The 25043-nt window shown below is 44.4% G+C and overlaps 1 protein-coding gene across 2 annotated transcripts in view; it reads right to left on the bottom strand.

The window, feature by feature from the left end:
* Positions 1–23049, bottom strand: part of LOC121567558 (A-kinase anchor protein SPHKAP-like) — a 186129-nt gene extending 163080 nt beyond the window's left edge. For both annotated transcript variants that reach the window (XM_045217761.1, XM_041877700.2), the window contains exon 1: positions 22982–23049. The gene's annotated coding sequence lies outside the window, so the exon portion shown is untranslated. The remainder of the gene's footprint in view (positions 1–22981) is intronic.
* Between the last annotated feature and the right edge of the window lie 1994 nt (positions 23050–25043).

The following is a 25043-nucleotide window of genomic DNA, read 5'->3' as shown; positions in this document are numbered from 1 at the left end:
GCTATCTCTCTCAGAATTACCTTCTTGATCCAAACCAGTCAGGTTTCAAGACTGGTCATTCAACTGAGACTGCTCTTCTCTGTGTCACGGAGGCTCTCCGCACTGCTAAAGCTAACTCTCTCTCCTCTGCTCTTATCCTTCTAGACCTATCCGCTGCCTTTGATACTGTGAACCATCAGATCCTCCTCTCCACCCTCTCCGAGTTGGGCATCTCCGGCGCTGCTCATTCTTGGATTGCGTCCTACCTGACAGGTCGCTCCTACCAGGTGGCGTGGCGAGAATCTGTCTCCGCACCACGTGCTCTCACCACTGGTGTCCCCCAGGGCTCAGTTCTAGGCCCTCTCCTATTCTCTCTATACACCAAGTCACTTGGCTCTGTCATATCCTCACATGGTCTCCCCTATCATTGCTACGCAGACGACACACAATTAATTTTCTCCTTTCCCCCTTCTGATAACCAGGTGGCAAATCGCATGTCTGCATGTCTGGCAGACATATCAGTGTGGATGTCGGATCACCACCTCAAGCTGAATCTCGGTAAGATGGAGCTGCTCTTCCTCCCGGGGAAGGACTGCCTGCTCCATGATCTCGCCATCACGGTTGACAACTCCATTGTGTCCTCCTCCCAGAGTGCAAAGAACCTTGGCGTGACCCTGGACAACACCCTGTCGTTCTCCGCTAACATCAAAGCGGTGACCCGATCCTGCAGGTTCATGCTCTACAACATTCGCAGTACGACCCTACCTTACACAGAAAGCGGCACAGGTCCTAATCCAGGCACTTGTCATCTCCCGTCTGGATTACTGCAACTCGCTGTTGGCTGGGCTCCCTGCCTGTGCCATTAAACCCCTACAACTTATCCAGAACGCTGCAGCCCGTCTGGTGTTCGACATTCCCAAGTTCTCTCATGTCACCCAGCTCCTCCACACACTCCACTGGCTTCCAGTTGAAGCTCACATCTACTACAAGACCATGGTGCTTGCCTACGGAGCTGTGAGGGGAACAGCAACTCCTTACCTTCAGGCTCTGATCAGACCCTACACCCAAACGAGGGCACTGCGTTCATCCACCTCTGGCCTGTTAGCTCCCCTACCTCTACGGAAGCACAGTTCCCGCTCAGCCCAGTCAAAGCTATTTGCTGCTCCCCCAACGGCGCCAGGACAGCGGAGTCACTGACCACCTTCCGGAGACACTTGAAACCCTACCTCTTTAAGGAATACCTGGAATAGTATAAAGTAATCCACATTCCACATTGTTTTCCTGCTGTACGTGGCCCAGGAGCATTGTGGTGTCAGCTTAGGGTCCAGACCTCTCCTCACGCTATCTGACTGGATGCAGCCAATTGTGAGGAGACAACACACACTCCATAGAACAGCGTTTCCCAAACTCGGTCCTGGGGACCCCAAGGGGTGCACAGCTGATTCAAATAATCAAAGCTTGATGATGAGTTGATTATTTGAATCAGCTGTGTAGTGCTAGGGCAAAAAACTAAATGTGCACCCATTGGGGTCCCCAGGACCAAGTTTGGGAAACGCTGCCATCGAACATCATTAATAAGCCAATTCCATTCTTGCATTTGGAATAGGAGAGGATGAGAGAGAGAGAACGAGCGAGAGAGAGAGAGAGAGAGAGAGAGAGAGAGAGAGAGAGGAGGAAGAACAAAGTGTTCCACATTTATCACATCCGAGTGGATAAAAGCCTATTCATCCTTAATCCACTAATCTGTGAAACTCTAGGATACTGTATGTGTGTGTGTGTGCGCTCATCCCTGCTTCTGTGTGTGTGTGTTCATCTCCTATATTACAAATGAGGCTAATCCCAGTGTGCTGCAATCAGACCTGCTCTGGTTCTTGCTGCCCAGTCCAGTGTCCGTCTTTAAAGGAAGATAATACAGAGATTATATGGAGAGTAATAATCTGGAGCTGGTTGATGAGAGAGGGGAACGAGGGGCTGTATGGCCAGCCATGATAAGGCCCCTCTCACCCCATGTCTCCTACTATCGTGTCCAAGCCCTGCTTCACACGGCCTGTGTCTGTGTCACACACACATGCAGGAAAGCCCTTTAACACACATAAAAAACACACACTGACCACACGTGACCATAAATATGACCTTTCACACAGACCATATACACACACATTGTTTATAGTATATCCACTTTCAGCTAGGCCTCCCCCGCTGAGTGAAGAATTGCCAAACCTGGATAATGATCATTTTCAGAGGAATGGGATTCACAAACTTTCCATCACACTACAACAATAGAACTGTGAGGGTGGATAAAATGCACATTCCTAGGCTGGGAGAGAGTGTCTGTGATTGGCCCAACAATTATCTCACCCAATGTGTCTGGATTCAGTGAGTTCGTTGAATATTACTGTCTCCTCATCACAACAACAAGAAAAAAAGTGTCTCTGTGTGAACAGAACAGGATCTGTGCACAAAAGGGCACCATATTCCCAATATAATGCACTAGGGCTCTGGTCAAAAGTAGTGCACTATATAGGGAATAAGATGCCATTTTGGGACATACAGTTCATTTGAAAAGTATTCAGACCCTTTGACTTTTTCAAAATTTCGTTACATTACAGCCTTATTCTAAAGTGGATTAAATTGTTGTTGTAAATTCAGACCCTTTACTCAGTACTAAACTGGTTCCAAACTTCTTCCATTTAAGAATGATGGAGGCCACTGTGTTCTTGGGGACCTTCAATGCTGCAGACATTTTTTGGTACCCTTCCCCAGATCTGTGCCTCAACACAATCCTGTCTCGTTGCTCTACGGACAATTCCTTCGACCTCATGGCTTTGTTCTTTGCTCTGACATGCACTGTCAACTGTGGGACCTTATATAGACAGGTGTGTGCCTTTCCAAATCATGTCCAATCAATTGAATTTACCACAGGTGGACTCCATCATGTTGTAGAAACATCTCAAGGATGATCAATGGAAACAGGATGCACCTGAGCTCAATTTCGAGTCTCATAGCAAATGGTCTGAATACTTATGTAAATAAGGTATTTCTGTTATTTGCAAACATTTCTAAAAACCTGTTCTCGCTTTGTCATTATGGGATATTGTGTGTAGATTGATGAGGGGAAAAAAATATTGTATCCATTTTACAATAAGGCTGTAACGTAACACAATGTGGAAAAAGGGAAGGGGTCTGAATACTTTCTGAAGGCACTGTATGTAGTGGGGCTATCATAACAATACAGACATTCTCAGGAGAGGATTAGCCAGCTAACACGTGTTCAGCCGAGCCAGAGTAGCTCTGACGGTGGAGGATTCAATTACAGGAAATCTAAAGTGTGTTGCAGCGTCTTTTAACACCAACGAAGAAAACCTTTTAAAAACCGAAGCACAACAGCAAACCCTGCTTCTCCCTCTGACTAACAGGATTACTACAGGGACTCTGTCTTTCTTTCTCACCCCCCCCTCTCTCTCTCTCTCTCTCTCTCTCTCTCTCTCTCTCTCTCTCTCTCTCTTTCTCTCTCTCTCTCCCTCTCTTCCCTCTCTCTGTCTGACATACTTGTCAACATGTCTCCTGTCACCTCCAGAGTGCTGATATAAGAGAGAGGTCAGAGAGAAAGAGAGAGGGAGAGAGATAGAGCAACAGAGCCCCTGCATCACTTATCAAAGAGAAGTAGCCTACGTCCGGAGGAGGACATTAGGGAAAAGCAAACAACACAAAATGTAATTGATGTCAGTTAGACTGCTCACCCTCCTGTTCCACAATAGCATCATTCATATGCTGATGGACAGGTTCAACATCCCTTCATTATAGTTTGACAAGGTATTGTGTCTGTGGAGAAGACAATATTGTGTGTGTGTGTGTGTGTGTGTGTGTGTGCTGTTGTTGCCTCCATTGTTGTGTTGACCTCTAGCAGCCGCAAGGCCCTCAGACTTCTGAGTGACATCATCTAAACACAATTATAGTCTGAAGTGGAGGGGCAGGCATCCATTTGCATCCCTACCTGCCAAACACTGTCCGGGAGCACAGTCATGTTTATTAAAGAAGTGTCTCCCTGTCGACCTCCAGATAATGTCAGCTGTCAAGTTCCTGCCTGCTCTGGAGGGGACTCACGGAGGTACTACTGACAGCTACCGACCACAGTGCACACACAAACACCTCCCTCTCCCCTGCTCCCATTCTCTGAGAAGTGATGGATGGCCCTGCAAGGGGGCTCTTTCACCTCTGAACCCTCCCAACTGCTGTTGCTAGGCGACCATGCACATGGTGAGGATAGGGGGTTGGGCGGGGTTAAATTCACTTGAGTACCATACTGTAGACTCAGAGTTTACCATAACCACACCCTCAGGATATAGACAGGGTTACTCCACAGACTGTGGATGGTGAGGGGTGCTGGGCTGGTACTGAAGGGGTGCTGGAACAAAGTGGAGAGGGGGGATGTTTTGCCTCTCTGACACCATGGTGTTAGAGCAGTATTCTTCAATCCAGGTGCTGGCAACCCACAGACTGTGCAGACTTTTGATTCAACTAAACACATCATCAAGCACCAAATTACTAGCCTGCATGATCCCACATCTGTTTGTGCTCTTGCCAACTCCATAGCTGTCATTATCAAGCCAAACAAAAACATGGTGTGTTTGGCATGACAATTCCATAAGGAGTTGGTTGGCAAGAGAGATGAAACTGACTGGCACGCATGCTACCAAATTGCACCAAATTAGTTAAAAGAGGTGTGCTAGTGCTAGGCTGGAAGAAAACCCTGTATCGCCATGTTGGTTCCCAAGACCAAGAATGAGGTGCCATTTAGAAGCTACTTGCATACTTCATCTACTTAATACTTTATGACCTCTCTTTTTTCAGACAGCCTGAACTGTTGGAGTGTCTCTTGCCGTCCAGTGTGTGTTGCATTTGTGTGATTGTGTGCATAAATCCATACGTCCGTACATGCATGCGTACATGAGTGCGTAGAAGATATGGCCCCATCTGGGATGGCATCCTCCTCAGTCCACCACTGTGCTAAACAATGAGAACCATGACAATCCTACCACAGAGAACAAAAGGCCAGGGGAGAAGGAGGAGGAAGAGGAGGAAGAGGAGGAGGAGGAGGATGAAGAGGAGAAGGAGGAGGAGGAAGATGAGGAGGAGGAGGAGGAGGATGATGAGGAGGAGGTGGAGGAGGTGGAGGAGGAGGAGGAGGAGTTGGAGGTCTAGGAGGAGGAGGAGGAGGTGGAGGAGGAGGAGGAGGAGGAGGAAGAAGAAGAAGAAGAGGAGGATATCAACCCTGCTGATTGTTACTGTACTATTATTAGCTCCCTTTTCCCTGTTATTAAATTACCAGTACAGGGGCTATTGCCCTGCTCAGTCATTTTCCTTCTTTGTTATTGTACTGAGTAGTCATTATTCCACTCGGTCATTAGGACTCCCTGTGGATAACAGGCAAAATAGGTGCCGTGGGTGACAGAGTGGAAGGGTGAGTGTGACTGAATGATTGTAATCTATAGCTGTGTGTGTGAATGAATGAGTGAATGTGATGATGTGTGGGTGAGAGAGAGACAGTAGAGCCAGAATGATCACTGTATAATCTGTGGGTGACGGAATGACAGTGTAAGTGTGACTGAATGATTGTAGGCTAGCAGTGTGTGTGTGTGTGTGAGCTGTGTGATTGTAAATGTAAATGAATGAGTGGATGTGGCGACTTCTGTGTAAGAGAAGGGAGAGGGATAGTAGTACATGAATCAGCACTATAACTCAAGACGGTTGGTCGCTTGGCTGTTTTTGAAAAATGTATTTCATTTACTGTAGCCATAGTGATCCCCTCATCCTCCAACGGCTCATACGGCATCCTTTACTCCCTCTGTTTCCTCTCCTCCATCACCTCCTCTCATCTTTTTCAGGGGACATTTTTTAACTGAGCTTACCCTAACCGGTCCTATCCGGTCGTCTCTACCGCAGCCGGTCTGCAGAGGGTCATCAGAGGGTCATCATAGCCTCTTCTGAACTGTCTGCCCTAACCCAGACTTAACCTGCCTGTTACCCTGGTACATAGCATCTTCTAGGCCTAGGGAAATTGTCTTAACCATATTGGTAATAATTGCCACACCGGACGCACCATTTGTAAATACTTCTTAGTTCACACCAGGCCTATCATTTACAAATGGTGCTGTGTGTGAGGACAAATATTTATAATATTGAAATATTTATACCCATACAGTAATACTACTGTTATAATTCTATGGTCCTAACCCAGACTCAGCCTGTCTGTCTCTCTGGTCTATAACCTCCCCTGAGGAGTCTGTCTACTAACATAATCTAAGAACAGATTATTGATCCCATATTCCCTGGGTTTATTATTAATGCGTAACTGTCTGAGCGGAGCCACACATACTCACAAACACAAATATGAACCGGGAAGCTGCAGGAAACCTGAGGCTGTGCTGTCTGGTGTCGTGGTGTTGGTGGTGAATGTACAGATGAACATGTTGGGCACCGGGGTTCAGAGAGAGAGAGATCCCAGAGGGAGCAGGGCAGTCTGAGCCCATGCAGTAGACCAGGAGAGTCCACTCACATTGTGTAATTTACTGATGGTCCCTAACTATATCGTATGTCAAACCACACTGACCATGGGCATTACGACTGGGTCACGTGCAGCTGCGTTCGGAATTTATTATTACTTGGGTGCAGACAGCTGTGGGCATGTGGGCAGGATTGAAACAAACCCAACCCATGGAAATCTGTTACGGTACTCTTCATTCCATGACATTCCATTTTTTCCCATCATCCAGCAAATCTCTGTTTTGGACGAGACTGACTTTATGATGAGACTGACTTTATGGCCCTCTCTCTTAGTCCTGCCGGGGCAATACAAAGTTTGCCTGACCAGAAATGAAACTACATGTGAGGTGGTATACCCTATCCATGCTGTGTATCCACTTTAGGAGTTTTAGAGGACAGCATAATGGTTATGATATACTGTCACCAACAAGACATGTCCCTACAACCATTATCCAATGGAAGACAATTGCATGCTCCCTCAAAAAATCTTTTTGCTTTGGGTCTTGTGACAAAACTGCACATTTTAGAGTGGCCTTTTATTGTCTCCAGCACAAGGTGCACCTGTGTAATGATCATGCTGTTTAATCAGCTTCTTGATATTCCACACCTGTCAGGTGGATGGCAAAAGAGAAATGTTCACTAACAGAGATGTAAACAAATTTGTACACAACATTTCTGAGAAATAAGCTTTTTGTGCGAATGGAAAATATCTGGCATCTTTTATTTCAGATAATGAAATATGGGACCAACACTTTACATGTTGCGTTTATATTTTTGTTCAGTGTATATACATAAACAGGAGTAATAGTGACCAGTAGCAGGATAAATAGATAGATACTAATGGTAATGGCATTAAAAAATCTATGAACAGCAGTGTAGTGGTAGTAATAAATCGAATCAATACTCATTTTAGCAGCAGCTTAGATGTGAGGGGGATCAGTAGTTGTTTGCCATTTAGCAGCCTTATGGCCAGGGGATAGAAACTGTTTAGGAGTCTATTAGTCTGAGCCTCACAACAGCATACACTGACTACAGATACTGTACATATAGAGCCCCAGAACAGCAAGCTGACGTGAAACAAAGCAGCATAGACCCTGTTGGATACATGTACCCTGTATTAAATCTAAAGCCAGGTCCAAAAAGGACGAAAGAGAGAGAGAGAGAAAGAGAGAGAGAGAGAGAGACCCAGCTCAGATGAAGGGCTGAACAGCAGGGATGAAGGAGAGGAGGAGAGGACACAGATCCACACAACCTCCTCTGATTGATTGCCATCTTTCCGCTCTGCTTCTCAAATAACCGTTTTTTTTCCCCCAATCACTTCGGTGCAATTTTCAAAAGTATGTGGTACATTTTCACAACTCTAAGCACAAAAATTCAAATAGATCATCTAAATGGCTCATGTTTCAAAACTCTAAGCATATTTTCAATTGAGTAGAACAAATAAATTCAGAAAGTCACTTGTTCACTGCACCAAATCACTCTTTAAATTTGGATACATATTACATCTAAGTATCTGCTTTTCAAAATGTAATATTCACTTTACTTTTCATATGATTTTCTTGTAATTTGTAAACAATACAATTAACTATCACTTATAAAACTGCTCAAAATGGATAACTATTGAATCAAAATTATGCAGTGCCTAGTTATCATGATGTATATAGTTTGATAACTGCTGAGCACTGTACATTTCTATAATTTTACCTCATAAATGTATCAATTTGATATCAATTTATGTTGTAAGGTCAAATCATATAAATCATGTAAATACTACATCATCATTCTCCATCAGCCAGTGTGCTTCAATAGGATGAAGTGAAAAGAGTCACTACGTGGGCATTTCCATTGAAAATGACCCTTGAGCACCATCATGTGAAGTTCATAGGAGCATATCAAATTGAGTGTAAAATGAAAGCTAAGAGTCTATATTTTGGGGAAATGAAGGCATAGATACATTTTTCAACCATTTTCCATCAACAGAAATTTGGCATAAGTGAAGTCTTTGATTTCTGGATAAACAGATGGAAAAGGGGTCTTATAAAACATCTCCCAGAAAAAGTCTTAAAAGGTATCAGAAATACACCAAAACACAATAATGTTGATGTAAAGACACCTGTCAACTATTATCAACACGTACATTTAGTTTTGGAGAAACTGTTTACCTTCTGTAAGTTTAAGAAATATTACTATTGAGCGATTTCAGTGTAAACAGAAATTGTATTTGAAATTTATGATTTTGAATTTGTCTTGGGATATTGAATTTGAATTTAATATTTTTGAATTTGTAAAGCACAAATTGAATAATTGAAGTCATAAATTGAACTTGTATTTCATGATTTGAAACTGAATTTAATGAATATTGCATTCAGTTTAAAAATTATATATTCAAATTGTATATATTCAGTTTCAATGCTAGATATTGCATTAATTGTTTGTGTATTACATTTACATTTTAGTCACTCTTATCAAGAGCGACTTACAGTTAGTGAGTGCATACATTAATTTTTTTCATACTGGCCCCCCCGTGGGAATCGAACCCACAACCCTGGCGTTGCAAACGCCATCGTCTACCAACTGAGCTACATCCCTGCCGGCCATTCCCTCCCCTACCCGACTTGTGCGGCGTTTACTGGACGACTGTATCAAGTTTACAAACCATCCTTTCAAGTTAATGAAAGTTTCATGCACTGAGTATGCAAACATTAGCAACACCTTCTTAATATTGAGCTGCACCCCCCTTTTGCCCTCAGAACAGCCTCAATTCATTGGGGGATGGACTCTACAAGGTGTCGAAAGCATTCCACAGGGATGCTGGCCCATGTTTTTATTTATTTTTTATTTTTAGTCATTTAGTAGACGCTCTTATCCAGAGCGACTTACAGTTAGTGAATACATATTTTTTTTATACTGGCCCCCCGTGGGAATCGAACCCACAACCCTGGCGTTGCAAACGCCATGCTCTATCAACTGAGCTACATCCCTGCCGGCCATTCCCTCCCCTACCCTGGACGACACTGGGCCAATTGTGCGCCGCCCATGAGTCTCCCGGTCGCGGCCGGCTGCGACAGAGCCTGGCTCCAATGCTTCCCACAGTTGTGTCAAGTTGGCTGGATGTCCTTTAGATGGTGGACCATTCTTGATACACACGGGAAACTGTTGATTGTGAAAAACCCAGCAGCGTTGCAGTTCTTGACACACTCAAACCGGTGTGCCTGGCACCTACCACCATACCCTGTTCAAAGACACTTAAATATTTTGTCTTGCCAATTCACCCTCTGAATGGCACACATACACAATCCATACCTCAATTGTCTCAAGGCTTAAAAATCCTTCTTTAACCTGTCTCCTCCCCTTCATCTACAGTGAATGAAGTGGATTTAATAAGTGACATCAAAAAGGGATCATAGCTTTCACTTGGATTCACCTGGTCAGTCTATGTCATGCAAAGAGCAGGTGTTCTTAATGTTTTGTACACTCAGTGTATATTCAACTTCTCAGATGCATTCAGATTCCGTTTTCAAATTCAGTTCCCTAAATTCTGATTCAAAACCAGAGACAACATCCTGGTACTTTGCCAGCCAGGAAAGGTAGAGGAGAACAGATAGAATAAAACGGTCACTGTGGTAAACAGAAGCTTCTGGCGGTTTCGGAAGCCGAAGTGGAATGTTTAATTTATTTTCTTCCTATGAATTTGGCTCTAGCATTTAAACCGCTTTGGCTATAAGCTATTACGACCCCATCCCTGAAAGCTAAGACTCTCTGGAACATGGACACGTACCGCTTCAGTATTAATCATGAAATACAAATTCAATTTTTTGAATTCAATGATTAAATTTGTGCAATATAAAATTAAATGTCCTAATACAACTTCCAAAATATGGAATTAAAATACAATTTTTGTTGGCACTGAAATCGCTCCATATTACCTTATGCTTTGTAATTCCGTAACCTAATTTCTCTCCCTCATGAGGAGGGAGGATAATGAAAGTTCACAGAAGTAACAAGTAATGGTAGACATACCAATTAGTTATAGTGATTTTACTTATATACATTTTGTTTGTGAATTATTAAGTGATTAAAACTCAAATTGGTAATGGAATTACTAAAAAATCTGTAACGGAATTACTGCAACTGAATTGGTTACAATGGGTCTACAATTGGCTACAATTCATAAACCACAGTTGGGTCACCTGCTACTGTCTGTCACGCACGTCGACAGATGAAGCGGACCAAGGCGCAGCGTGATAAGCGTACATTCTTTATTTCAGTACACACACGAACCAAAACAATAAACCAAACGATACGTGAAGTCCTAGGTTATACACAAAACCATACGGAACAAGATCCCACAATAAACTAGTGAAAACAGGCTGCCTAAGTATGGTCCCCAATCAGAGACAACGAGCTACAGCTGCCTCTGATTGGGAACCACCCTGGCCAACATAGATCTAAACGATCTAGAACGAAAACATAGAAAATGTAACAGAAATTCCACACCCTGGCTCAACATTTAAGAGTCCCCCGAGCCAGGGCGTGACAGTACCCCCCACCCCCCCCCCAAAGGCGCGGACTGCAACCGCGCCACACCAACACAACGGGGTAGGGGCCGGGTGGGCATTCCGCCTCGGAGGCGGATCCGGCTCCTGGCGTGACCACCACTCTCTGTCTACCCCCCCGTAGCGCCCCTGGTCTGGTCCCGCTGGCCGGAGTTGGACTGGACACCGGTGGAGAGGATTGCTCTGGCTCCGGTGTGGAGCAGCTGACCGGTGCCGGACCAGGCACCGGTGGAACAGGCACGGACCTTGCCGGACTGACGATGCGCACCACTGGCTTGGTGCGGGGAGCAGGAACAGGCCGGACCGGGCTGGCGACGCGCACCACAGGCTTGGTGCGAGGGACAGGAACAGGCCGGACCGGGCTGGCGACGCGCACCACAGGCTTGGTGCGAGGGACAGGAACAGGCCGGGCTGGACTGTGGAGACGGACTGGAGGTCTGGAGCGGAGACCTGACACAACCCGTCCTGGCTGAATGCCTATTTCCACACAATCTGTGTGAGGCATCAGCACAGGACGTACAGGGCTGTGCACTCGTACTGGCACTACAGCACGTGGCACTGGCGCAGGATATCCGGGACCGAGGAGGGGTACTGGAGGCCACGAGCGTTGAGCCGGCACACTCCGTCCTGGCTGCATGCCCACCTTAGCACGACACGTGCGTGGTGCTAGCACAGGACGTACAGGACTGTGCTGGAACACTCGCGGTACAGTACGTGGCTCCGCATAACACGGAACCTGCCCAGTCTCACGCTGCCTAGCCTGAGTACGGGGAGTTGGCTCTGCTCTACCTCTAGGCTCTGCCAACCACCCTTCAAGCCCCCCAAACCTGATGGCCTCCTCTCCTAGTCCGCCGATTCGTCCTGTAGCTGCCTCCAGCAGCCCCGTCGTCCACGCCGTGTGCCCCCCCCCCCAAAAAAAAAGAATTACTTGGGGTTGCCTCTCGCGTGTCCGTCGTCGGAACGGTTGGCGCCGTTTCTCCTCTCCTGCCTGGGCATTCACTTTTGCCCATGGCCCTCTGCCCGCGAATATGTCCTCCCAAGACCACCATTCGCCCACCTGGGACATCACCAACTTCTCCTCCTGGGCACGTTGCTTGGTCCTCTGGTGGTGGGATCTTCTGTCACGATCGTCGACAGATGAAGCGGACCAAGGCGCAGCGTGATAAGCGTACATTCTTTATTGAGTACACACACGAACCAAAACAATAAACCAAACGATACGTGAAGTCCTAGGTTATACACAAAACCATACGGAACAAGATCCCACAATAAACTAGTGAAAACAGGCTGCCTAAGTATGGTCCCCAATCAGAGACAACGAGCTACAGCTGCCTCTGATTGGGAACCACACTGGCCAACATTGATCTAAACGATCTAGAACGAAAACATAGAAAATGTAACAGAAATTCCACACACTGTCCTTCCACTGGCATACTGTTATGTTCAGCTGATAACTATTTTATTTGTCTTTCTGTTGTCTGTTGGTCAAACCAAGAGTGTTAATACAGTCTGAGTCTGGACAACCCCTCCCTCTCTCTCTCCGCCTCTCTCTCTCACTTTCCAGTTAATGTCACCTCTCCCAGCTCTTACTGACACCTACCCATGAGCCACCTCTCTTTCCATTTACTGTAACCAGCATCCTCAACCACTGAGCACTGAACGACACCGGATGTCCATGGACTTTAAAAAGTAGTTGAAATTTGGTCAGTCCACCCTGGCCTTGATGTCAACGTCTACAGACAGACCGGACCGGACCAAATCTGAACCTATCATAGATGTACTCAGTGGCGGCTCCTGAAAAAATTCTCAGGGGGGGCAATTTTTCTGATGATTTAGGTGACCTACACACATTTTAAAAAAGATATGTCCAGCAACAACATGAAGACAGGGGCAGCATATAAGTCAATACCAGAAGCATTTATTGACTGATCTCAAAAGTGTTGGCTTACCAGGGTTGGTGGAGCCCTCAGTTTCATCTTTGCCTCGCAAAGCTAACTCAAACACTCCGCAAAACTTCACACACTGGATTAGCCGGCTGAGGATGTGGCGGTTCTTGCTAATGTCGTAGTAAATATATTTGTTATAGTGAATATGGAATATGATATGTTGAGTAAAATGTTGTGCTAAGATCTATTTAGGTCAGGAGCTGGTTATAAGTTCTGTTCCTATCCAATAACAATGGACAAAAGGGTCCTATCTTGTCAGCCTTGTCAGCAGGTGGCCAAGGACAACACCCACGCCATAGGCCTCTCAGTTCTTCCAACTCACGAGTTCTTGCTCTGAGGACACACACACACACACACACACAAACACACACACACACACACATCATCACTGTTAAACACACACACACACACACACACACACACACACACATCATCACTGTTAAACACACACACACACACACACACACAAATCCCCTCTCTTAGGCTGAACATTTGAAGACAGAGAACCCGACTCAGAGCCAATGCAACAGTGACAGTAGCCTGGAGGGGACCTCGCCCAACTCATCAGGACCAATCAGAAGATCAGAACTACTAGATTCAACCTACTTCATTTATTGCATAAAAATGTCTGCACACAATGTTTCGGGGCTCTCTTCAGATAATAATAATAATAATATGCCATTTAGCAGACGCTTTTATCCAAAGCGACTTACAGTCATGCGTGCATACATTTTTGTGTATGGGTGGTCCCGGGGATCGAACCCACTACCTTGGCGTTACAAGCGCCATGCTCTACCAGCTGAGCTACAGAAAGTGGATACTCATGGATGCACATCGCAATTGTAAAATGTCAACAGAATTGGAGACACCACGTCATTTTTGGAGACATGTTATTGACAGTAAACTATTGTAGATGCGACTGCTAACTAAATAAAACATTTTAGCTGGCTAGCTAATCATCTTAGCTAAATGTGGGGCAAACAATTCAGTTATTTACCGTTAATTTGAGGGATTGGGGTGAAAGAAATCGAGTTACATAGTGATACTTTACGATATACTGTATTGACAATATCGCAATATTTTAGCGCTAGTTGGCTGTACCTGCACCAAAACACCATTATTGTTCCTTCATAGCTTGTTCTCAATCTTTTCACATTGGGAGCCAATTTGTTTTCAGCACTTTTATTTCCATGACTGATCAAAACTCGTTCTCATGGCTTTCTGATCCCTCTGCAACAGACATATGGTGCGCAATAAAATCACAGTATCGAATCGCAATACGTATAGAATCATGAGACTCGCAATGCTGATGCATATATCTTATCGTGAGGTTCCTGGCAATTCCCAGCCCAAGTTCATTTGCCACAACAAATCTCTTCGCTAGCAAACGCGATGTCTTCTCCAAAACGGCAATGTGTCTCCAGCAATGTTTACTTTTTTTGACGTTCTATGGCATCTCCACTTTCCAAGCATATATGACCACATGTAATATTTTGGTAAGTGATGCAAATAGTGAACTATGTAGGGCCAGGATGTAAAATATATGTAGCTGCAGCAATTTCTCTTATCTGATATGGTAAGTAATGGGGCTTAATTTATAGCTCCCCTAAGAGTTTGACTGAACGGGTCCGTGCACGCGATTCCAGATATCTTTACCTCTGAATAAACTGCCTTTATTATACCATATCCACCCTGTCCAAAGTCTCTACTTGGTCTCAGTTCTCCAGTAAACTTGTGATTATCAACACTAACCTCATCGTTGTGGCGGCGGACAGCTAGCCTGTATCCCTCATCAAGTTGAGTGGCAATGTTATTTTTCCGTTCGTACCAATTTTTGGAAAATCCTCGGGTGTAGGACTTTCCGCCTTTAGTAGAAACCTGTTGAATTATTAAATTTGGTCTGGGAGGTCCTAATTGTTTCGTTGCCAATTTATCTTCATTTGTTCGCCGACAAAAAGGAACTTCTTTCAAAGACACAATCCGCTCTTTTCTCAGTTACGTTCATGGTTACGTTACGTTACGTATGACGAAAGCGCGTAAGTGCAAGCCCTCAGACACCCATAGAGATTGTATTGAAGGCTCTGAAATTTGAAAAAAATAGATTTTACATTAGAGGCTATGAGAGACTTCTGGGCGATTTTCAACCTGACTGAAATCGCCCCAAAAGGGGGGGGGAGCCATTTGAAGCACGACTTTAGCCTGATTCGACATTTAGTGGCAGTGTGGCACTGTGGCAGATCAGACGTATAGATTACAACACTGATAACTACTGTTGCCGTGATATAATTGATTAGAAAAAAAATCCCTTCCTTTTCCCGTTTGGCAGTGCGTCGCCCATATCGCCCTATTGAACAGGCCGCCCCTGGATGTACTGTATGCTTCACAAGTTTGGATAGCACAGTACAATACACAATACAATGAGTAGAGCACAGTAGAGTACAGTCCAATACAGTAAAGAAAAGTATAATACAGTACAGTATAGTACTTTACTGTACTGAACTCTACTGTACTGTACTCTACTGCACTGTACTGAACTCTATCCTACTCTGCTCTGCTGTGCTGTGTTGCTGTGCTGTTCTGTATTGTGCTCTACTGTACTCTACTGTGCTCTGATGTGCTGCGCTGTGCTGTGATATCCAAACTTGTGAAACATGAGGAGAATGACATTCATATCCATAATTATGCATTTCTGTGTAGTACAGATCAGGGACCCATGATGTAATTCCGTTACCATAATTCCATTACCGGGTGTAAATCCACTTCACTTACTGTAGTTCAATAACCAAAAGAGATTTGTTCAAACTCAAGGTGCCTTGGCAAAGCTGACACCCCATTCTTTCTGCAGTCATCTTTGAATCTTAATTTGGAGCAAATATTGAACAGAATGTTTGGAAAATGTGGTTGCATAAAAACCTGTAATTCCGTTACCAAAGTTTGCATCTGCACAGTTCTTCCACTAAATTCGTTTTTGTACATTTTTCTGTGGAAATTGTAAAAAGTAGTCCTTGTGCATAGAGTTTGTATGGCTTGTTAAACTTTGAAATCAATGGTTTTAATTTGGCATACATTTTAAAGTAAAATAACAGAGTCAAAGCGTAATTCCGTTCCCGTGGAATTGCCCATGTGCTACCATTTGGAATTATAGTGTAGTGTACAATGCACTGCTGAAATACCTGGGTTGGGTACAACAATATATCCCACTCGTTATCTGAATTTCAGTGATACACTGTAAGTGGATGAAATTCAAGCAAAAAGACAAACAATACTGTATCAGTTGACAAGTCAGTAGATAAGGTGATCTTGTACAATGGTGCATGGGGCAGAAATGGCATACAACACCGTGCTATGTTTTTACAGTAGCCTACTGTTTACAATCCCCTGTTTCTGATGATTTGTCCTACATATGTACTGTATAAGGATAACGAAACTGTAAGACTGACATATTTCTCAACATGCTCACAACCTGCCATTGGATACACATTTATTTTATTTTATTGTATGTCAAATTATAGTCAAATACTGTATGGAAAATTATATTTACCATCTGCTATTCTTTCTATTCAGCACTTCAAAAAGAACAGTTTAGAAACGTGTATTTTGTATTGTTTGCTATTGGATGACCGTTTCTTTTTATGGCTTTGGTGCAATTTTCACAGGTATGTGGTACACTTTCACAACTCAGTACAAAACTCAAAACAGATCATCAAAATGGCAGTTGTTTCAAAACTCTAAGCACATTTTCAATTGACTAAATACAACACACAAAATCATACAGCAACTTTTTCACCAAATGTAATCAGTGTTTCATCTATAAATACATGTTTCATATTGCAATTCATGTTCATTTATTAATTTATTTCATTTGATTACATTGTGAAAGATGTCTTCAATGATCACACCTTTGATCACACATGGGATAGAAATTATGGAAATTTGATGTTCAGTTAATTTTAATGGGTAGTGCAAGTGTATTGCCTAATGTAAAAACAGTGTAATGTAATTTACAGTACTGTAGCATAATAATAATAAATAATATGCCATTTAGCAGACGCTTTTATCCAAAGCGACTTACAGTCATGTGCGCATACATTTTTACATATGGGTGGTCCCAGGGATCGAACCCAATAATACATTCAAAGGGCAATTTTGAAACATGTATTTTACATTTTTTGCTATTGGATTGACTGGTTGTTAAAATAACTAAATTGAGAAGATATTATGTTGTGTTTTGGTGATTAAACCAATGTACTCATTATATTCCACAGTACACTTCGATTTTGGATAAATGGTTGTGTGGTGAAAGATGTCTACAAACAAAATGAATGCACAATGAAAGGTACCAAATAGTACCAAAGCGATTAATTTTTTTTTGTAAATGGTAGCTAAAATGAGTAAATGGTGAGCCTATAATTATCTGATGTATTGGTGACTAAACAACATTTTCTCATGGTATTTCACGTAAAACGTTGATTCTGCGTGAATGACTCAGGGGTGAAAGATGTGTGAAACCCCAATGAATGCACAATCAAAGGTTCTGAATATAAGATAGGGGGCATTCCAAGTGTTAAAAGTACTTATACCACTTACAACTGAAATATTTGCCAAAAATCTGTACTTCTCCTATAATTCCTTTCATTTCAGGGTTTAGAATTAGAGACTTAATTATGGCTACTTGTGTGGAGAGCAGCTTTACTTTTAACTACAAAACATATTTAGTGTAAACCCAGGAAAGCAAGTGGTTCACTTTTAATTCAGTGTGTGTGTATGTGTCTCTCTCTGTCCCACTGAGTGTACAAAACATCAGGAACCCCTTCCTAATATTGAGTTGCACACCCTTTTGCCCTCAGAACAGACTCAATTCATCGGGGCATGGACTACAAGGTGTCAAAAGCATTCCACAGGGATGCTGGCCCATGTTGACTCCAATGCTTCCCACAGTTGTGTAAAGTTGGCTGGATGTCCTTTGGATGGTGGACCATTCTTGATACACACGGGAAACTATTCAGTGTGAAAAACCCAACAAGTGACATAAATAAAGGATCAAAGCTTTCACCTGGATTTACTTGGTCAGTCTATGTCATGGAAAGAGCACGTGTTCCTAATGTTTTTTACACTCAGTATATGGGTGTGTGTGTGCTTGCATCCGTGCGTGTGTGTGCCATTGCAAAATTTAATGAAAGCAAATTACAGTTAGTGAGAGAGAATAGGTGCATTGGATGTGTGTGTGTGTGTATGGTGCTGGTGAAAATGGCTCCGGAGGAGATGGCTGCCGTTTTACGGCTCCCTAACCAATTGTGCTTTTATGTGTTTTTTTTCACATTATTTGTAATTTATTCTGTACATAATGTTTCTGCCACTGTCTCTTATGGCCAAAAAGAGCTTCTGGATATCAGGGCAGCGATTACTCACCTCGTATTGGATGAAGATTTTTTATTCAACGAGTCGGACGCAAAGGATATTATACAGACACCCGACAAGGCCCAAATCCCCGTCATTCGCATAAGAGACGGAGATGTTGTGGACGTAGGTCGGGGTGCCTTGTAAGGATCCAAAGGCGAGCAAGTAATCTGCCTCTTCCATCAGTCCTATTAGCCAACGTACAATCATTGGAAAACAAAATGGACAACCTAAGATCAAGGATACCCTACAAACGGGACATTAAAAACTGTAATATCTTATGTTTCACCGAGTCGTGGCTGAACGACGACATGGATAACATACAGCTGGCGGGATATACGCTACATCGGCAGGATAGAACGGCTGACTCCGGTAAGACAAGGGGTGGCGGTCTGTGTATATTTGTAAACAACAGCTGGTGCACAAAATATAATACTAAGGAAGTCTCAAGGTTTTGCTCGCCTGAGGTAGAGTATCTCATAATAAGCTGTAGACCAAACTATTTACCAAGAGAGTTTTCTTCTATATTTGTTGTAGCTGTCTATTTACCACCACAAACCAATGCTGGCACTAAGATTGCACTCAATGAGCTGTATAAGGCCATAAGCAAACAGAAAAACGCTCATCCAGAGGCAGCGCTCCTGGTGGCCGGGGACTTTAATGCAGGGAAACTTAACTCCGTTCTACCTAACTTCTACCAGCGTGTTAAATGTGCAACAAGAGAAAAAAATAATCTAGACCACCTTTACTCCACACACAGAGACACGTACAAAGCTCTCCCTCACCCTCCATTTGGCAAATCTGACCATAATTCTATCTTCCTGATTCCTGCTTATAAGCAGAAACTAAAGCAGGAAGCACCAGTGACTCGGTTAATAAGGAAGTGGTCAGATGACGCAGATGCTAAGCTACAGGACTGTTTTGCTAGCACAGACTGGAATATGTTCCGGGATTCTTCCGATGGCATTGAGGAGTGCACCACATCAGTCACTAGCTTCATCAATAAGTGCTTCGATGACGTTGTCCCCACAGTGACCGTACGTACATACCCCAACCAGAAGCCATTGATTACAGGCAACATCCGCACTAAGCTAAATGGTAGAGCTGCTGCTTTCAAGGAGCGGGACTCTAACCTGGACGCTTATAAGAAATCCCGCTATGCCCTCCGACAAACAGATGTGGCAGGGCTTGCAAACTATTACAGACTACAAAGGGAAGCACAGCCGCGAGCTGCCCAGTGACCAGACGAGCTAAATCACTTCTATGCACGCTTCGAGGCAAGCAACGCTGAAGCATGCATGAGAGCATCAGCTGTTCCGGATGACTATGTGATCACGCTCTCCGTAGCTGATGTGAGTAAGACTTTTGAGCAGGTCAACATTCACAAGGCTGCAGGGCCAGACGGATTACCAGGACGTGTACTCCGAGCATGCGCTGACCAACTGGCAAGTGTCTTCACTGACATTTTCAACATGTTCCTGACTGAGTCTGTAATACTAACATGTTTCAAGCAGACCACCATAGTCCCTTTGCCCAAGAACACTAAGATAATCTGCCTAAATGACTACCGACCCGTAGCACTCACGTCTGTAGCCATGAAGTGCTTTGAAAGGCTTGTCATGGCTCACATCAACACCATTATCCCAGAAACCCTAGACCCACTCCAATTTGCATACCGCCCCAACAGATCCACAGATGATGCAATCTCTATTGCACTCCAACCTGCCCTTTCCCACCTGGACAAGAAGAACACCTACGTGAGAAAGCTATTCATTGACTACAGCTCAGTGTTCAACACCATAGTGCCCTCAATGGCTCATCACTAAGATAAGGACCTTGGGACTAAACACCTCCCTTTGCAACTGGATCCTGGACTTCCTGACGGGCCGCCCCCAGGTGGTAAGGGTAGGTAACAACACATCTGCCACGCTGATCCTCAACACGGGGGCCCCTCAGGGGTGCATGCTCAGTCCCCTCCTGTACTCCCTGTTGACCCATGACTGCATGGCCAGGCACGACTCCAACACCATCATTAAGTTTGCTGACGACACAACAGTGGTAGGCCTGATCACCGACAACGATGAGCCAGCCTATAGGGAGGAGGTCAGAGACCTGGCCGTGTGGTGCCAGCATAACAACCTCTCCCTCAACATGATCGAGACAAAAGAGATGATTGTAGACTACAGGGAAAAAAAGAGAACCGAGGACGTCTCCATTCTCATCGACAGGGCTGTAGTGGAATAGGTTGAGAGCTTCCAGTTCCTTGGTGTCCACATCACCAACAAACTATCATGGTCCAAACACACCAAGACAGTCATGAAGAAGGCACGACAAAGCCTATTCCCCCTCAGGAGACTGAAAAGATTTGGCATGGGTCCTTAGATCCTCAAAAAGTTATACAGCTGCACCATCGAGAGCATCCTGACTGGATGCATCACCGCCTGGTATGGCAACTGCTCGGCCTCCGACCGCAAGGCACTACAGAGGGTAGTGCGTACAGCCCAGTACATCACTGGGGCCAAGCTTCCTGCCATCCAGGACCTCTGTACCAGGCGGTGTCAGAGGAAGACCCTAAAAATTGTCAAAGACTCCAGCCACCCTAGTCATAGACTGTTCTCTCTGCTACCGCACGGCAAGTGGTACCGGAGCGTGAAGTCAAGGTCCAAAAGGTTTCTTAACAGCTTCTACCCCCAAGCCATAAGACTCCTGAACAGCTAATCATGGCTACCCGGACTATTTGCATTGTCCCCTCCACCCCACACCACCCCCTCTTTTTACTTAACACTTATTTTTCTTAAAACTGCATTGTTGGTTAAGGGCTTGTAAGTAAGCATTTCACTGTAAGGTTGCACATGTGCCAAATACAATTTGATTTGATTTGAAATGTATGTATGTGTGTGTGTGTCTTGTTGGCAGTGTCGGTGGTAGCACTACTTCGGAGTCTACTGAAAGCAGCAGCGAGCCATGCAGCGAATTAAACAATCGGTTCTCTTGGATAAAGATCACAAGAGCTATATTGGCAAAGTGAAGTGAACAAGCTGTAACCATGGCCTTTGGAGACTCCAATTCAAAGACCTCCACCTCTCTGCTCAAGATGTGTCATGGAGATTGGTAGCTGGTATTACTGAAGAGGAAAGCATTCTCCTTACTCTATTCCCTGCTTCCTTTCGCTGCGGCTGCTGGCTCAGCGTGCCAACAGTGACAAGTCTGACTGCTGATGGTAAGTGTAGGGTGTGTCGTTATTCTGTGGAAAGACAGGGACTACATTCACTAGCGTTCTATTTTGATTGCTTGCTTGCTCTGTGGCCGAAGTAGAGTTGTGTCTTTTCACTCTAGGTTAATCTGAAATGGCACCCTAGCTGGCTTAAAGCACTGCACTCTATAGGGAATCGTGTGCTGTTTTGGAGTGTCCATAACATCGACCTATACACTGTTAGTATTGCCACATCCTCCACGTCTTTCTCTCTGAACCAAAATGGTGATAATGTGTCTTACAGCTAATCCATTTAGTGTTAGGAGGACCTAGTTGTGCTCCTGTGTTTATTTGCTGTGTGTGACATCATACCACAGCTTGTGATGTAAACAGCGCTATCTGTCAGTCCGTTTCCGCATGTGATTTGTCATTTGGTTCAATGTAGATTGTAAGTGTTGGTGGTCTTTTTTAACTAACCTGATAAAAAGAACTGAACTGAACTGTAAAATCCATACCCGATCGAATGTCCTAACAAAAATACACACATACAGTTTTACACTCACATTCTCAGTGGTCTGCAACTCGGCACAACCCTGCACTGTTGCTTTTGTGATGCAACTAGCCAGTAACGAGCTTAGTCGATGAGGGAAAACGGGGAACAGGACTCTATCACCGCCAATCCCTCTCTCAATATTAGCACCATCATGTCAACACTGAAATAACACCTGTATGGCTAGAAATATCATCCCCACTTTTAAGCACTCCGCGAAAGACAATAGCAATCTCTTAGACCATGTCACTATGACCCTTAAGTGAAACACAAAACATTATCCCCCTTACTGTATACAAATATCTTCCTGTGAGCTGCCTGTGTTTGGGGAATCATTTTGCAGACATGGTAATGAGATGAGGCCTTTGCTGTTCCAGTTGTTGATCTTGGGTGTGGTAATGGCAGACTAACCCTGCATGGATGGAGGAAAGAGCACCTGGCAGGGCCCAGAGCAGGTTTTCATCCCACTCCACTGTGTGATGAATGTCGATGCATATATCACTGAGTCAGCAGCTTAGCATTAGCACAGTGCTGCGCCTCTCTATAAGACTCTGTGTACTGCACCATGGTCACTCTGCTAACAGGCTAATACAATAGCATGACACTATTCAGTGCATTACATACAGTACAAAACAGCCAGCCTGAATGCAATGTAAGGTACGTGGGATCTCTGGAGACAAGTATTGCAGTCGTAATGCAACAATTGCAGCATTGTGTACACACACGCACACACACACCATACACAGCTCCATACTGATGTTTACAGCACACTCAGACAAATCCAACAGCAAGCAAAGAGAGACGATAAAGCACTCACCAGATGCAGTGGTTCGATCACATCCCCTTAGGTGGGGTAGAGTAGTGGATGTACTCTCTGTCTCTTTGTACTGACTGTGTGTCTCTCATACTGCCTCTCTCTCTCTCTCTCTCTCTCTCTCTCTCTCTCTCTCTCTCTCTCTCTCTCTCTCTCTCTCTCTCTCTCTCTCTCTCTCTCTCTCTCTCTCTCTCTCTCTCTCTCTCTCTCTCTCTCTCTCTCTCTCTCTCCCTCTCTCTCTACCACTTCCCCCTTTATTAACCCCTCTTTCTCTCCACAGAGTAGTAAACTAAATTGGTTGTGTGTGTGTGTGTGTGAGAGAGATTGGTGTATTTCCCCAGGCTGTGTGAGTGTAGGTCTTAGTGTGGAAGTGGCTCTGCCTAATCCCTACTGAGTAGGAGAGAGTGAGCAGGTGCTAGGCAGCAAGGAGTCAGTAGAGAATAACAAACTAATGCTACACTGTACACACACACACACACACACACACACACACAACAACAACAACAACAACAACAGACAAACAGTAAGTCAGTCAATTGAACATGGCATTTTGTGCTCAACACACTATTACAGATAAACACTTAAAAACAGGACATATAAATTCCCCTTGTTCAAACTCCCAAGTTCAAAGAGAGGTACACAAATCCCTAAAGGGCACTGATGATGCTATCTCACACAAACATACACACAACCTACTGGGCAAAAACACGTCATTTCAACCCAAAACATCTAATGTGATGACGTTGAATCAACGTGTAAAACTGATTGGAATTGCAAAAAGTCTTCAACGTAAGGACATTTTGTATTTTTAAAACCTAAATCCAATGACATGGTGACATGTTTTTTTTGTTTCACATTGAATTCACTTTAGTTGACAACTCAACCAAATGTAAATCAAAACTAGACCTTTTAACTGACGTCTGTGCCTAGCGAGAAGCAAGCAAGCCCAACGTGCGTGCACGCACACACACAAACACACGCACACACACACACACACACAATTATGCCTAAATGGATTAGGGGCTAAAGCAGGACTCCCTGTAGGAAGCTCTTAACTGGAATTGTCCTTGACAAAGTAGCCTTTGGGGGCTGGTAGACCATGGCAAACACCGGAGTAGGATCAGCTAGGATCACAGGTAGGATCAGCTAACCAGAGAGGACAGGGACAGGTAGGGTTGTCCCTGCCCCCTGCCAAACTCCATAACCGCACTGAGCAGTGAGCAAGGAGGAACCCTGGCATGGTAGGACGACTGTAATTTAACTCAAGCATGCACGCAGGCGCACATGCACACACACACTGCGGTACAAACTACAGGAATGACAGTAAAAACCACTTTGTTTGTTTACTATGGACATACTGTAGTACCCTGTTATGTCCTCCCCTTGTATTTCATAACAAGCCATATAGCAGCTTATCAACACCCTGTTCATGTCAGTTTGTGACAAGTGATTTTTCAAAATAATCTCCCTCAGGAAACAGAAAAACACTCTTGTCTCATCATCAAATACCATTTTGGTAGTGCCGCCAGTCTTTTCTGTTCTGAGCCTATCAGACATCTGTCCCTGTCTGAGGGTTTAAACACAGAGAGAGAGAGAGAGAGAGAGAGAGAGAGAGAGAGAGAGAGAGAGAGAGAGAGAGAGAAGGAAGGGAGGCCCGGGGCTGAGGTAGACAGCAGGCAGACAGAGAGGAGACCTTAGGGCAGACGTGTGAATACAAAAGTCCACCACAGAAACACAGCCGTAGCCACAGGGGTCAGCACAGAGCAAAGCAGAGCATGCCACAGACCTCTTGACATTCATTTTTCTGTCTGTTACCTACGGGTTATTAAGGTAAAACACAGGGTTAGATGGATGGTATAGCCAGACCTGAAGAGGTAGGGGGAAGAGGAGGGATAAAGAAGGAGATGATCAAGTGAAGAGGATGAATGGTATAGACCGAACTCTACAGAGGAGTACATGGGGCATAGCAAAGTAGAGGCAAGAGAAAAACAGGGAAAGCAGAGGAGAGCTTGAGAGCGAGAAGGCCCAACTCCCTTTCCAGGGCAGTCCTGTCCCCCGAGAGATA

The sequence above is a fragment of the Coregonus clupeaformis genome, chromosome 6 (assembly GCF_020615455.1).
Source record: "Coregonus clupeaformis isolate EN_2021a chromosome 6, ASM2061545v1, whole genome shotgun sequence".
Classification (NCBI taxonomy): Eukaryota; Metazoa; Chordata; class Actinopteri; order Salmoniformes; family Salmonidae; genus Coregonus; species Coregonus clupeaformis.
This window is presented reverse-complemented; position numbering and strand designations above follow the sequence as displayed.